Raw genomic sequence first — 16,612 nt, forward strand, 5'->3', positions numbered from 1 at the left:
GCAGGAGACTCCGCTCTCCCGGCTGCGCGTTCGCTCTCTCTCTCGGCACGTCATTTATGCCACAGGAGCCCTAGCGGCCTCTCCATAGAGTGCCTGGAATGCGAGACGTCAATGTGACGCCATGGGACGCTACGTCACCCTCCTCCTCCCTCCCCTGGCCCAGCCGGTTCCGCGTGTGCGAGGGAGGGTGTGTGTGTGCATGTGTGCGCGCGCGCGCGCGTTCCCCGGCCATTTGCAGGGTAGCGCAATGGAAACTATGCCGCGCGGCCAGTCCCGGCCCGGGGGCCTTTCGGACCCGCGCTGCCAACCCGTTTGCAACCGCGCTGCTTGCCCGGGCCCTATTCTGTAAGAGGGTGCAGCGGCCCGCCCGCGGGTCAGGCGGGACCGCCCAGCTGTCAGACTCGGGTGGAGTAGAGTTGGAGGAGTGCTACTGGCGCGCCTCCGAGGCTGCCCCGAGGCAGGGAGCCAGGGCGAGGGGGTAAGAGAGAGGACAGCTCTTCCGAAAGGGAAGGCTCAGCCAGCCAGCTTCTCCGAGTGACCTGGCAGCGGGTGCAGGAGTCAGGCACCAGTCCGAAGACTCCCCGAGGTGCTGCTCTTTCCCCAAGCAACAGTTCTAAAGCTGTTTACGTCTCTCTGGCTCCCTGCGCCTAGGCTAATCTCTCTCCTCCTCCCATCATTTGCTGGGTGCGTGTTTTGCACAGGGATACCGATGGCTCTGGGAAGATAAGGTTTTATTTCTTTACACTTAAATGTGGGTTTCCTAACTGGACTTTATAACCCAACTAAGTGCACATCCGTCATCCGCGCGCGCTGCAGCAGAAGCTACTTATTGTGTGTAAAACAAACACACGTGTTGAACAGCTGAGCGGGTCTGACTTGCAAATCACCCCCCTCCCATCAGAAATGTAACTCTCAGCTCGCACTTTCACTTTTTGATGGTTGTAGACGGGCCTACCCTCCCACCTCCCAAATTAAACATTTCGAAATCAGTCAACAGGATTTATTAGTCAGTCCCTCGCTACGGGATTTGCTCTGGTCTCCTGGGACACATTTGTTATGAAATGGTGAGCTGAAAGCCTGGGCGATTCTGTTAGGGAGAGCAATTTCTTCCTGGAAGTGATGAATTTAAGTGTGAATTTCTTGCTGAAAACAAAAACAAAATTTTATCAGAATTAAAGTCTCCTAGTTCCAAAGGTTGCAGCTGGGTGAAAACAACCTCTTTTAAAAATGATTTTTTTGAGAAGGAGAAAGTATTTGAGTGAAACAATGCAGACAGACATGGTCCCCATGTGGTCCGCTTGAATCAGACGTGGCATTTATGTCTTTGACCTGTTACAATCTTTGCGTGTGTGTGTGGGGCGGAGCACACAACTCAGAATTGAAGGTTCGAGCTACCACAAGAAACTTGGAAACAAAACTAGAATTATACATATGCTATGGGTATATTTCTTCGCCTCCACTTCCGCTTCAGACAGGGTGGTGTGGAGAAGACCTGGAAGGGTACTACGAAAGTTGACCTAGCGGACAGGAACAGTGCCTCTGCACTGCCACGGGTTCCAATCCAGTCTCACAAAGAAGGAGGGCGCTGCTACATTGCATCCATTCAAAGGCGGGCGGGTGGGGGTAGCAGGACCTGGAGCCGCGCGGCACTGACGCACGCGAGGCGCGTGATTGACGCAGGCAATGTTACTAAATTCGGCGGTTGGCCGGGCCCCGCCGCCGCCGCGCGCGGCAGATAACGGAGTAGGTTCCCCTCGATCACCCCCGCCCCTTCTCCATTCAGAGCAGCTCTCGGCCGGGCCGGGCGGGGCGGGGCGGGGCGGGGCGGGGCGGGGTGCGCGCGGGGCGGGGCGGGGTGCGCGCGGGGCGGGGCGGGGTGCGCGCGGCCGCGCCGGGATCCGGCCGCACCAAATATAGTCGGGCCTGGCTATTTTTAGCCGGGCCTAGGGCGCCAGCTCGCCGCATGAGGGGGCGCCCAGACCCCGCGGGGAGTGCGGAGGGGGCGGGGGCGGAGTCGCCATCTTGGACTCGGCTCGACCCAGTCTGGTGACCGGCGACGCTGGGCCGGGCTCGGCGCAGGGGGTCGGGGTGAGTGGGTGTGAGCTGTGGGATAGAGTGGGACGCGCGGGCTGTGACTTGAGCGGACGGCGAGTCAGGGCGCGGCGCCTGCCCTCAGTGGTGGCGCGGGGGAGGGCCCGGGACGCGCGGCCCACGGGGCGTGCGCGGGTGTGGGACGGCGATCCCCGCCAGCCGGCAGGCCCGGCCGTCCAGCCACCCCGCGGCCCGGCCAGCCCCGAGTCGTGTGGGGGCGGAGCCGCCCGCGGCCACCACTTCCTGAGAGCCGGGGATACCCCTCCCGGACGTCACGGAGGAGCCGAGGCGGCGGTGGCGGCCCGGGGCTCATCTTGCACTTGCATCACGGGTGCAGCAGCAGTTGCTCTGCTCCTTTGTGGCTTTTTCCCCTGTTGAGTAACTGCTTTGTTAAATGAAAATACCATGACGGGCCAGTGTGATCACCAGCTCCAGACCTCAAAGAAAGTGAAGCTGTCAGGCAAGAAGAGGGAGACTCCCCTAGCCGGCTGCGATGGTATCTGGTGGGTGGATGTGTAGAGAAGCACTTGACAGTTTCCACGTATTACTTCTTGCCTAACTTTTCACCCCCAAGAAGGTTTAAAAATACTTTTATTTCCATGCTGTAAAAATTTCTTATGTCCTGCACCCCACCCATTCCCCCTTCAATTTGAAATCGCGTGCAGAACTGGAATCACTGAAAAGAACAGTTAATAGGTACAGTTTTTAGGAAACAGAACACCTTTCAGTGAATTTGTTGAGTAAACTACATTTTTAAATGTTAGTATGTAAAAGATCCTTGCCCACTGAAGGTACTTATAAAGCTTCTAGCTAAGTTTGTTTATATGAATTGGGTTTCCTCAGTGACCGTTTCAAACCGGTTTCCTTATTTATGTTACATTAAAAAAAAAATTCCATCCCTGTCTGAATATCTCCAGGTAAAGCATTTCTCCCTTTGACTCTTTGAGTGAATGTGACTTTCTGGACGTTTATGTTGATTATATGCTTCCCTCGCCTCTTTTTCGCCTCCTCTGCCTTTTACGTCCTTTTCTTCCTGAGTATCGGGTCACCAATCTTTGTTCCTTGACTACTGTGAGGCTGAGGGCTGTTGTCTGATTGCACTGAGCCAATCAGCTGGCTTAGTACTCCTCTGGGTAGGAAGCTGGACTGACTGTTGGAGAGGTTCCAGTGGTCACTGATAAGTGGCAACATTTTTGCACTCAAATGGAAAGTCATGGAAGCAGAGACAAGGCTCTCTTACAAACTGGGACACCATCCTCTGCTTAAACCTAGGGCTGTAGTCATATGCAGTTCTTTAGGTGACCTCAAACCAAGTGAATCGTTCTCTTTTTCAAATTAATATCTATTGTTCTATACTGTTTCAAAAGTCTGATTTACTAAAAGTCAGGCATAATTTTCTGTAAGGCTTATGTAATATGACCATTTCAGTAATATAAAATACCTTTTTGATGACAAATGAAACAATACTTTATAATTAAATCTCTTCTTTTGGGAAATCAAATAGAATAAGACTATCTTAATCTGTGAAATGTGGAAAACTTAACCTGGTTTGGTCCTTTTTCTAGAAGAGGGACATTCATGTGTGGCCTAGTTTACACCCAAAGCAAAGAAAGCAGTTAGTTTCTGCTTTCATGATACTTATGGCAGCCAATCTGTTAAAAATTCTTTCTATGAAGTAACTATTACAGATTCACTTGATAATTATCTTTCATTTTGTTTTGGTTTTGTAGGTGTAGTCTGTCTGCAAGAAAGAAAGTGCTCTTTCTCTTGGAAAATAAAATATAAATTTGGGGGAAATTTATTGTGTGTGATATAAAGCAGTTACTTTAACAAAATGGGATTTAGAATTGCTTTAAAGACTCTTCTGATTAATCACTGACATAAATCTTGTTGATTTTGCTAATATGTAAAGAATGATGATGAGTCTTGCTGATACAAAAATTGGGTGAGGAAAGGTGAAATGAAAATTCCAAGCCAGAAGTTGTTACCTAAGGTGAAGATAGGAAAGAAAATTAAAAGACTTGTGTGTAAGTCCATGTTTTCCTGAATCACTATAGAAGTTCTATACTACATTTAAGATATGTATATAAAATTTGGTAGCTTGGGCTGACATTGACTTATACACTTAAATTACTGGGCTTAGGAACATGGGACAATGGTAGTAGTTTTCTGTCTGACCTACCTGCATACTATCCCTTCCTTATCAATTCTATCATTGCCAGATTATTCTTCCTAAAATACGGCTTTTGTTATATCACTCCTGGGCTCAAAAGTCTTCAGCAGCTGGATATGTCTCCAAAATAAAACCCCAAAGCCTCCACATCCTGGCCTCTTTATTTCCACAGAATTTTCCTATCCTAGTCAAACTGTTATCCTCACTTTTCTTCAGACATCCTTTTACCCTTCCACATTTGTTCATAGTTTTCCTTTTTATGGCATTCCCTTCTCTGCTTATTGAAATCTTACCCTTCCTCTAAAACTAGTTCAAGAAATGAACCCAGATTGTGCTTTAGTCTTTCATAAAGTCCTTATTTTACTGCCTTCTTTTTGTGCTCTTGTGTCCACAGCTTATTGCCCTGTTGAACTATAAGCTTCAAAAGCATGTCTCACATATCTTTGAAATTTCTGTGGCACCTAAGTTTAACAGAGATAGTAAATATCCATAAAATATTTCCCATCTAAATTTGAATATGAAGGAGAACAGGCATAATATAAGTTAACCAGTTATATGGATTAGGATATTTTTGACATGAGTGGTTTGTTTTCTTTACCTCAACTTTTAACACTCCTGATTGAGTATAGTGCCCACCACAAGCCCAGCCAGCCACATGGTGATACAAGGAAATTGCAACTTGGCTTGTACCTATTATAGCCGTGTAGGAAGATTTGCTATGATTTTTTTTTTTTCCCTGACAGACTTTTGGTTTGACTTTTCTACAGTCTTTCCCCCTCTATGTGTACTTTCACTTATGCTGCTTCCTCTCAATGAAGAATGGGATGCTGTAGGCTAGGAAATGTTAATATCAACTTCTTTTGGGAAAATTTCTTAAGGTTTAAAAAATTGAGAACCATGGCACCTATGTATAACCAGTTCAACACATAAATTCTTGAGTTTCTTATCCTTTCTAAGATATGTTTAAATAGATTTGTATAACACTACGTATATGCAGAAGTAAACTAGGCAAAGAGATTTTGGAATTATGATTTCTTAGAAGTTTTAGAAAAAGGCTCATGTGAATTAGAATATTAATATTTAACAAGGAAAAAGTAAATAATAGATCAGGAAAGACTTTCTGTGTTACAGAAAATTTTAGAAAAGAGTAAAAACCAGAGAAGGAAAGATTACTTAATAGTATAAGTGCTAATATTATTTTTTGATCTCATTAAATAATATTTTTCTATCCATTAATAAATAACAGGACAGGCTTGCAATCTGGTTAAAAAGATAGTTTATTTCTTAGTCCTGTTTCCCCCAGTCGTTGGTAAACTCTGGAAGGCCACAGTGATTTGGGAGAGAAAAGTTATTACGCATGTGTGATAAATTCAGGATATTATTTATGCCTATGAAATAAGATCTGCATTTTAGTTAGGGTTGATGGAGCAAGTAGATATCTCTCCACATATAACTACATAGCCCTTTCCTATCACCCAACTCTGGAAAAAAAAAAAATTGCCTCACATGTACAAGATCAGTTCCTTCAGCATATTCTCCAGGAGTGGGATGCTGTATTTTACAGAAAGCACTAGATTGCTTCTCAGAGGCCTGGGGCTGGTTTTGCTGCCATGAAGCTGCCCAACCTTGGGTAAGTTAATTAATCTTTTGCGGGGGGCCTAAATATCATCTGTAAAAGGATAATGTTGGGCTGACTGTATGATCTTTAAGGATCCTTTCAGGTTCTAAAGTTGAATGCTTTTTAAGGCTGGTTAAATGTAAATCATGAGTCAGCTCTGGCCTGGTCTCCTGTCACTACTTGATTGCTGTAGTCAGGAGGTTCAGTAGCTCTTTTGTATACTATACAAATATTTGTATAGTATACAGATTTGTAATTTGTAGTAATATTATATTAAACTTCTTTGGCCTACTTGATAAATAACTGTAGCCACTGAGTGGGATCTTGGTGGCCTGAGAGTGTTAATGTATTGCCAGCATCACAGCCTTGTCTTGTCCAGAAAGTGGAAACAAGCAGAAACCTGGATAGTCCAAAAGTCATTTTATATTTAGCTTTGGAATTTGTTTTTGTTCATTCATTTGAATGTGGATGAGTCACAAATTGACTTCATACAAATTAATAAACTTTCATTGGAATGGATACTGTTGTTTGCTCCTCGTGCTCTTTTCTGATTCTCACTGCATGCTAAGCATGAATCATTTCTTCTTAAATGTAGCAGCTGAGGCAGAACTGTCCTTTTTGCTTTTTCCTAGAAAAGGACTGGTGATGGTGGGCTTGTAAGTCTTTACATCCTTTTAGAGTATAAACAGATAGAGAAAGTGAAATATTGAGAAGGCAGGTCAAAAGGAAAGTACCAAGTAGGTATTAAGTTGGAAATATGTTAGCAAATCAAACAGGAAGAATACAATAAATTCTGTTTGCAAACTTGCTGGTTTGCTGTTGGATACATTTTTATGGATAAATGAGAGCTGACTTTATAGGCATTGGGAAATACCCGAATCTTAACACATTGCAGATTTATGTATTATCTGAGTTAGGTTTGGATAGTAAAAACATGGTTTGTCCATTAATTTAGGGCTACTTTTTAAATGCCTCTTCTACGTATTTAGGTATCTGTTTTCTTACTTAGATCATGTAATTAGTAACTGATTCTAATTTTTTGCCATAATACGTTTTTCATTATTTGTTACTCATGTTTATAGTTCACTACTGGAAAAATTCTTCCCTGATATCTGTTCTGAATTAGTTCTCTTTTCCGGTTATGTTTTCCTGTTTTATCAATTGTAGTGATGAGAATAGAAAGCCATATTTTAAAGATTTATATTGATACTTTTTAAGTTTAGTAAAATTATTAAATTTTACTCATTATTTCTAATTTCTGAAAATGATTGTCTTATTTTAAATTCATGCTAAGTCATTAATTTCACTTTTTAAAAACAACAGGATAACCTGTATACAATTTGAAGTCCATTTACCATAGTTTCATGGCACTTTATAGTTGCCAGTTAACTTTTTAGCGACTTTTTATATTTAAATTTTTTTTGTGTGAGAAGCTTCTATTTATCTCAAAATCCTTTAAAATGCCTTTTTGTTTAAATTATCTTGGACATATTTATTTGGGAGGATGAATTTACTGAGCCCATGGAGCAGTTCTTGGCACAGAATAGGTGCTCTGTAAACATTTGATGAATGAATGAAAGCAGTTTTCAAGAAGCTTTATTCAAAATATTCTATTTTCTTTATCACAACCAGCCTTGTGGCCTTATTAACTTTTCTGAGAGAGTTTCACTCAGGGGTTCAGCATGAGAGAGCAGCAGAGAAGACCTGCTGTACATCACTGTGCTGCTACTTCTGAACCATCTGTCTCTCCATTGCGACTAGACTACAGACACATCTAGTTGTCCATATTGAGGGCAGTACCCCTGAGTCACAGCACTCTGTGATATCTGTGTTTGAACTAAAGAATTCAAGTATCCTAAGGAATTATATCACCTTTTGATCCTAAACCTCCTCAAGAGTTAATCTCTGGCTTATCTCTTTATTTCGATGTGGCACTTTTGCTCTGATACTTTCACAAGATGGTGTCCTTCCCTCTTTTCTTTACTGTCTCTACCCTGGGTCTGTACAACCTGTTCATTGGTAAGTTCTTCACTTCTAGTCATCAGATTTCCTATTGTAACCCTCACTTTGCTTTACAGTTCAAGGCCTCTTGTCACTTGTCTACAATCTATCACCCATAGACTGAGGGACATAAATGTAGAATATTATCTAGGAACTCAAATTATATTTTCTAAACATTTAATATATTAAATCTTAAGATTTAACTTTTGAAAAGGTAATGCGTTCACATGATTCAAACAACAAAATGTTCAGAAACAAAAAAGTTTCCCTTCCACTCCTGTCCACCATCTACTCAGTTCCTATCCTCCTAGAGTTTTAAAATGCATACCCAAGCCAATATAAATATAAATTCTGTTTTCCTTTCCTTTTTTATACAAATGGAAGCTTCTGCTTCCATTCTGCCTTTTTCACTCAACAGTGTATCTTGGTGTTCTTTCCATAACAGTGGAAAAATATATGAGGTATATTTCATTTTAACAGTATGTCTTGGAGATCTCTTCCACATCATTGTGTGGCTATAGCATCATTTATTTAATCAGTACCATATTGATAGACATTTGGGAAATTTTCAATCTCTTGCTATTAGAAACAATGCTGCAGTAAATACTTTTGTTTCATAGATTATTTCACACTTGTACAAATATATTTGTAGGGTAAATTCCTAAAATTGGAATTGTGGTCAAAGAGTGTATCTCATAGTGATTTTACAGGTCCTACCCTTCATAGAGGCTGTATAATTTATACCCCCATCAGAAATGTATAAGAGTGCCTGACTACCCGTGTTCTTGCCAACAAAATGCGTTATTGAACTTTTGGATTTTTTCCAATCCAGTGGGTGAAAATTGTTATCTTAGTGTGGTTTTAATTTTTATTTCTTTTTAACAGTGAGTTTGAATATATTTTCATATGTTTAAAAGCCATTTGTATTTCCTTTTCTGTGAAGTATCTCTTATATTCTTTTCTTCTTTTGGGGGGGCGGTCATTTGAAAATCAACTTGTAGCTGATGTTTATAATATGGAGGTTTGCCCTCTGTAAAATGAGTTGCATCATCCCCCCCAACCCCAGTTTGTCATTTGTCTTTGCTTATAGTGTTTTGCCATGTAGATTTTCCCTAAAATGTAGTTGAATTTGTCAGTCTTCTCTTTTATGACTTCTGGGTTTTGTGTCATAGTTAGAAAAGCCTGCCCCACTACAAGGTTATAAAAGAATTCTCTCATATTCTACTACTACTTTTTTTTTTTTACTACTACTTTTATGGCTTCTATTTTACACTTAAGTTTTTTGATGCATTTTTCTTAGTGTATGGTGTGAGACATAGGTCTAAATTTAATTATTTTCCAAATGGCTACTCAGTTGCCCCAACACCATTTGTGAATAGTCCCTCTACATTGTTTTGCTTTTTAGTAGAAACAAATTGATTCGTCTACCTTGTTTTTTCACACCTTCTTTGCTGTGACTGAATATAAATGCATTTCTCTGTTTTCCTTCCTATAGAATGCCTTCTTTAATGGCACAGATGTCTTTGCCTTCTACCCTGCTACCTCTCTGCTTACCTCAGCAACACCAGCAGCCTGACAGCCAGTTAATATTTGAATGAATACAGGCTGCTCAGAAAGCTCTCCAGGATTTTCCATGGAGCAATAATGGGCTAAAAAGAAATCTTAACTGTAATCAGGTTCCTTCGAAGACTGTTCAAGCCAGAGATGTCTTCTAACTCTCTCTGGCCATGCTAACCAGCTATTCTAGAAGCTGAAACCCACTACCTGGGTCTTTTACTCCTGCGGCAATCCAGTTCAGATTGCTTCTTTCCGTGCAAATTCACATCATCTGCTACCTCTGCTTGTCTGACAATATGGGATATTACCCTCTATAATTTGGGGTGGGGAACCATAATATGCCCAAGAAGTGGTTTGGAATCCCCATCATGCAGTGGCCAGCTCCAGAACCTCATTTACTGGGAAAGTGATTGTGGATGAATGATTTGGGGAACATACATCCTCAATTTGAACTCCAAACAGATTAAGTTTTTCATCTAGGGAACCTGGAGAAAACCCAGCATTGTTCTACCTAGGGGAGAGTGTCCAAGCAGGCAGCTGAAACTGAATTTACTTGATATCCTTACTAGCACTTTCTAAGCTACTTGGGTTAGTTTTATAGCTCCTTGATAAACACTTCCTTCTACTTTGAAACATTGCCCCAGGTGATGTTTCTCTTTCAGACTTGCCTGTTGCTTATTATTGAACCTTTTTTTTTTGGGAGGGGTGCTATTTCTTATCTCTGCATTTAGACTTTCCTCTGATGCTGGTAGTATACTCGTCCAATACCAATTTGACTTAAAGTTATTTTGGCCAAAATCAATTTTGTCCAAATACAATTTAGTTGAAAGTAAACTGGTCAACTGGACAATTTGGTTAAAACAATTATTTGGTGTGAATATCCTAAGTTATTAATTTTTGAGTAGTGATACTTTTAGTATATTATGGGGTGTTTAAACACTTTTGGTCCATTTTCTAGAGATTTTTCTAATTTTTCTTCTTTTATATTTCAAATTAATTTTCAACTACAAGAGTACTTTGTTGCTTGTGATACCAAAAGGTTAAGACAACCTAGCTGCCCAACAATAGCATACTTGGACAAACTCGATCTTAACTACAAGGCAATAAGAGGTTAATTGGAATAACCAAAACATTGAGGGATGAGATAAAAACATGTTTCCATTATTGTTTTTTTTCCCCTCATTAAAAAGGCAGTGTATGTGCAGTACAGGACAGTCAGAAAAATGTAGACGAGTAGAAGGACAAAAGGAAAAAAAGCCATAAATTAATTTACCCAAGAATAACCACTGTTGTCCTTTTCTGTCTTTTCAAATGCATTTTATACACATAAACTCTGCATACTGTTTGTAATCTGCCATTATTTAAGCATTCTCCAATTATTGATTAATCACCTTTGTCCAGGTTTAGGCTTTGGTTCCTTTCTCCCTTTTGACCTGCAACTGTGGGCCAGTCCACTTTAATTGGGAATAGATTGCCATTCTCTTTTTCTTTCTGTCCCTGAAGGCTGCTGAGATCCACAACTAGCCTGGGCCCCAAAGACACCCCCCCTGCTTTATTTAAGTGAGACAGTTTGTAAATTAAGCCATTCTGCCAACCCTTTCTATATATTTACAAAAGGGTCCCTGTGGAACGCTCTGATTATCTATAGAATAATTTTTGGAGTTCATACTTGATGTATATTATGTGTATAAATATATAAATTAGATGGGAATAATAAAGAGAGGGTAGGAATTAGATTGGCTCCTGACTAAAATAAAAATAAGGCAGAGAGATCCATTGTCATTGGAGGGAAATTATTTAAATAGATTTTCTCTACATCAGAGTTGGCAGATATGTGCTATGTGTTGTGCGCAAACCTGAGTACATGGTAGACATCACTAATCAGTCATGGCACTATTACTTATTGGATCCAAACTCATCTTTGGATCTTTCTTGAAATGGGATTCTAAGTAGCTGTACCTATTGGAGTTGCTGTGACAAACCTATTTACCATTCTTGCTCTAAAATATTGCATTAAAGTTTTTTTTTTTTTAAATAGTGGATTGGCCAAGAAAATTGTAATAAAATGTTTTATAACTGATAAAAAAGTTTATGATGGCAAATATGGAATGTCAGCAAAGAGTAATTACCTAAATTTTGGGCAAAGCACATGCCTCATCGTTAAAATCTTGGAAGCAACATAATAAATTATAGGTTTGTTATGGAGTGAAAACAATGTCACAATAATACTCAACATTATAACTTGCCCATGGTATGGTCATAGTGATTGACTAGCATTAATTCTACCCTAGATGATGAGTCTAAGCAGTCATGGTTAATCCCATTTCCTCTGCTAATGAAGGGTTAGGAATGGCCTGTAACCTATTTTGGCCAATGAGATGTGAAGGGAAGCCTGGTGGAGGGCCGGGGTGCTTCTGGGAAAGGTTTTCTTGACCCTAAAAAGAGATAAAAGAAAGAGATGGTGCCTCTTCTTCCTCTGATGCTGTTATGTCTGAATATGATAGCTAGAAAAGCTCAAGACATCTTAGGGTAATGAGAGAAACTAGCTTTGGAGGAAGCTGATCTAGAAGATGGCAGAACAGAGAGAGGAAACCTGAGCTCTTGATGACCTTACTGAACTTCTGATTGTATTGTACTTGGTCTGCCTTACCTCTGAACTTCCAGGTCTGTGAGATAACACAGTTCCTTATTGTGTAAGCCAGCATTATCTGGGATTTTGTCACTTGCAGCGAAAAGCATTCTGAGTGGTATACTCACTTTGTCCCAAGCAGATTCATGTCAAACGGTTTTGATTTTATTATGATAGATTTCCTTTTATTGGGGCTCTTCCCTCCCCTTATGGCTTCAGAAAGTGGGTGCAGATTTTAACTGGCCAATTCTTGTCTCAGTCTTCTCTAAGGGCTTCTGCCCTTAGAGGTTCTTCACAGAAGAACCAGGGTTCTTCACAGAAAGCAGCAAGGAATCAGCCAGCCGCCATCATCTCTTCTGGAGCCTTTTTTTAAAAAAACATTTATTTATTTATTTGGCTGTACCAGGTCCTAGTTGCAGCACATGGGATCTTCGTTGCTACATGCAGGATCTTTAGTTGCAGCATGCGGGCTCTTAGCTGCGGCATGTGGGTTCTAGTTACCTGACCAGGGATCGAACCTGGGCCCCCTGCACTGGGAGCATGGAGTCTTAACCACTGGACCACCAGAGAAGTCCCTCTTCTGGAGCCTTTTGGATCATTTGACTATCTGGTGGTGTGACTGCTTCTTTTTGTCATTCATTTGTTCTTTTCCTGATTCTGATTCCTCGATGCATCTTGGTCCCTGTTCTTGCATACTTAGCATCTTATGCCTGGCCTCAAAATTGTTTAATAGATTTATTTTCATCTCTTCCTTCTCCCCTGAGCCTCTCTTTTCCTTTATCCCTCTCATCTACTCCTGTCTCACTTTGTGAATTTATGGCCAGTGGGGGCTAGTCTAAGACGTGTATAATCTTTGCCAGAAATAATAGTGAGTTAAGTAGTCACACAGCTGTTTGCTCTAGACTGGTATGGCAAAAGTAAGAGTAGGTCAGTCCTCAGTCCATTTTCTCATCTAGTGCCTATAGAACAGGTAGCACCAGAAATGTCTAGGGGTCAGGGCACTTGAGTCTTCATTATGGCTTCACTATTTGCTACCTGAAATCTTGGGCAAGTCACTTAAAGACATAGAGTTTCTTCTTTGGAATTTGTTACTAATTGTTCAATTCTTTTCTGTAGTTTTGTTGTGATTCAAATGAAATAATGTGAACATGGAAAATGAAAAAAAGCCTTTTTCCTGAAAAAGAATAAGCGAGGTTGGTTGCATTTTCTGATTTTTTTCAGATGAACTAATGTCAAAGTCTCTAGAATCAGCTCTGTGTATCTTGTTTGTTAGTAAAAAGGCAATGAAATAGGACATGGGACATAATTGTACAGGTAATCAGGGATTGAAGTTGATATTTTAGTGGTGGCTTACAGCCTGAAATAAAAAGAAAGGGCCACACAGTATGAAGGGGAAATAAAGGTCAGGATGTTGATCTTGAGGCTAATTTCTAGTTGAACCAGAAATTCTGGTAAGCCAAATTAGGCGAAAGAGAAACCAATAGAAGAAACACCCCCCTCTAGTGGCGAGGAGCCAGGTTCTACACTTGGTTGCTAAGATGGGTGACTGGGGAATGGACAGCTTCTTAGGATGTTTTTTGTTTCTTAAGAAGTATTCTGAGGATCCAGAGTTAAAATTCTTAATGAAGATCGTTAGTTCCAGTTTTCATGATCAGGAGGATTAGCACATTTCACAGAATTAGTAGTATTTTGGCAGTCTCACGTGGGATCCGATTGTCTGAAAAATGTAGAGGCTAACGGTTGTTGGAAGAGGTTCGCAGTTTACTTTTATGTAGGTCATTTAGAGACCAGAGAGTTAGGAAACCATTGTTAGTAAATTTCTTATTGATCTGAAGTGATAATAGTAGGTACCTTTATAAACCCATTTGTAGGCAGGTAAAGCCTATATTTAAAGTTATGGATAATGCCATAGAGTAGTATTCATCTGTATTTCTACAAAATAATGGTTGTGGATTTCCTAAGTGTAACTTTTTTTTTTTTTTTTTTGCGGTATGCGGGCCTGTCACCGTTGTGGCCTCTCCCGTTGCGGAGCACAGGCTCAGCGGCCATGGTTCACGGGCCCAGCCACTCCGCGGCATGTGGGATCTTCCCAGACCGGGGCACGGACCCGTGTCCCCTGCATCAGCAGGCGGACTCTCAACCACTGCGCCACCAGGGAAGTCCCCTAAGTGTAACTTTTGATTTGAAATTTTTAGTGATGATCCTGAGAACCAAGTGTTTAATTTACATCTTGGAAGTGATTTAATTTCTACTTATGGAAACGTAGTGAAGCATGTTAAAATAACTTACTGCCCACAATTCAGTGGCTTGGTAGGGACACCTAAAGGACATCTCATCTTAAGGATGTGTGTTATTGATAATAATAATTGCAAGTGATTATTACATTTACAAATCTCAAAAGCCCATTCAAGGTTTTACTGTTTTGAACTTCTGTTTGGGAAAAATTCTTTTAAGTTACTCTGAAGAGACAAAATTTCAAAGAATAAAATGTTTATGGTACTCTGTGTTAGATCTAAGGAAAATTTGAATATCTTTCAATTCTGATATAGAAAAGAATGATTATGGCACAAGAAAATAAAGACTGCATCATCAGAGTACTATTTATTTTTAATGTCAAACTCTTACACTGAAGGAAAGAAATGTTTTTTTTTTGGTTGTGTTGGGTCTTTGTTGCTGCATGCAGGCTTTCTCTAGTTGCGGCGAGTGGGGGCTACTCTTCGTGGTGGTGCATGGGTTTCTCATTGCGGTGACTTCTCTTGTGGCGGAGCATGGGCCCTAGAGCACGTGGGTTTCAGTAGTTGTGGCGTGTGGGCTCAGTAGTTGTGGCGCACGGGCTCTAGGGCACATGGGCTTCATTAGTTGTGGCTCACAGGCTCAGTAGTTGTGGATTGCAGGCTCTAGAGCGCAGGCTTAGTAGTTGTGGTGCACAGGCTTAGTTGCTCTGTGGCATGTGGGATCTTCCTGGACCAGGGCTCGAACCCGTGTCCCATGCATTGCCAGGTGGATTCTCAACCACTGCGTCACCAGGAAAGTCCCCTGAAGGAAAGAAATTTGAAGCTTGCAGTAGAACTAGCCTCTCAATAGTTTGGAATATGTTTGATGATGTTTCTTGTGAAGTAAAAATGGAAAAATTCTCTAGAAAATATAAACTCGTACATGGATAAAGTGAGATTATAGAGTTATAAAACTTTTGTGCATAACTTGTGGAATGATATCCTTAGTTTATGGTTATACTTCATAAATATACTTGATTTCAGGAAAGGTGAAACTAGGTCTGGCAGTAGATCAGGATCCACCTATTGGGGAAAACCAGAAAATAGGAGGAAGAGGTTATTAATGATTCATTCTTAGCCAAGAAAAATTCAGTAAGGAATAATTAAGGTCAGCTAGAGAAAGAATTATGATTGTGTTAAGTGAGTTCACAGATATTATTGAAGGCAGATCAGTTAGAACTGATTTGTTAATGTATATGGGGGCAATAAACCAATTAGATGGTCTCTTTTCTAAATAAGTGTGACAGTAGTAGAAGATATATGGAGGGAAGTGAAATGGATAAGGTTAGTGGTAATTAGACCTTCATTAAATCCTAACACTAAAGAGGTACTATGTATATTAGTGATAGTTTAATTCTATAAATAAAATTTAATATTAAAGATTGATATAGGGCTTCCCTGGTGGCGCAGTGGTTGAGAGTCCGCCTGCCGATGCAGGGGACATGGGTTCGTGCCCCCGTCCAGGAGGATCCCACATGCCGCTGAGCGGCTGGGCCCGTGAGCCATGGCCACTGAGCCTGCGCGTCCGGAGCCTGTGCTCCGCAACGGGAGAGGCCACAACAGTGAGAGACCCGCGTACCAAAAAAAAAAAAAAAAAGAAAAAAGAAAATTGATATAATGTTGGCATTGCTAAAATTAGACAAGTGCTGATTTATGTAAAGGGTTGCAGTAAGTGGGCTTGAATAAAGAGCCTGGGCTCCAAACCTCATTAAATTCCAGATAAAGTATAAGAATAATAATTCATATTTGTAAAGGATTTTACAGTATTCTGAATGTTTTCACCTATATGATCTCATCTGATTCTTATCAGAACCCTGGGGGATAGCAGCACAGGTTTGATTATCCCATTTTTTTTTTTTTTTTTTTTTTTTTTGCGGTACGTGGGCTTCTCACTCTTGTGGCCTCTCCCGCTGCGGAGCACAGGCTCCGGACACGCAGGCTCAGTGGCCATGGCTCACGGGCCCAGCCGCTCCACGGCATGTGGGATCTTCCAAGGCCGGGGCACGAACTCGTGTCCCCTGCATCGGCAGGCGGACTCTCAACCACTGCGCCACCAGGGAAGCCCTTGATTATCCCATTTTTACAAATAAGGTCATGGAGGCTCAGAGAGGCTAACCAACTTACTAAAGAACAAATAGGGACTGAATGACAGGAGTGGGACTTCAACCCATGATTCCTTACCAAAATGCCTTTGTTCACTGTATTAGCTTCCTATGGTTGCTGTAACAAATTGCCACAAATTGGGTGGCATAAACAACAGATATTTATTC

At 41.2% G+C, this 16,612-nt stretch overlaps 1 long non-coding RNA gene across 2 annotated transcripts in view; it reads left to right on the top strand.

Annotated features, from left to right (window-relative positions):
* Positions 1–1,961: 1,961 nt before the first annotated feature.
* LOC115838693 (uncharacterized) overlaps positions 1,962–16,612 on the top strand; it is a 615,736-nt gene continuing 601,085 nt past the window's right edge. For both annotated transcript variants that reach the window (XR_009564271.1, XR_011377532.1), the window contains exon 1: positions 1,962–2,088. This is a non-coding gene — a long non-coding RNA (uncharacterized lncRNA). The remainder of the gene's footprint in view (positions 2,089–16,612) is intronic.

This window comes from Globicephala melas, chromosome 6 (genome assembly GCF_963455315.2).
Source record: "Globicephala melas chromosome 6, mGloMel1.2, whole genome shotgun sequence".
NCBI classification, from domain to species: Eukaryota; Metazoa; Chordata; class Mammalia; order Artiodactyla; family Delphinidae; genus Globicephala; species Globicephala melas.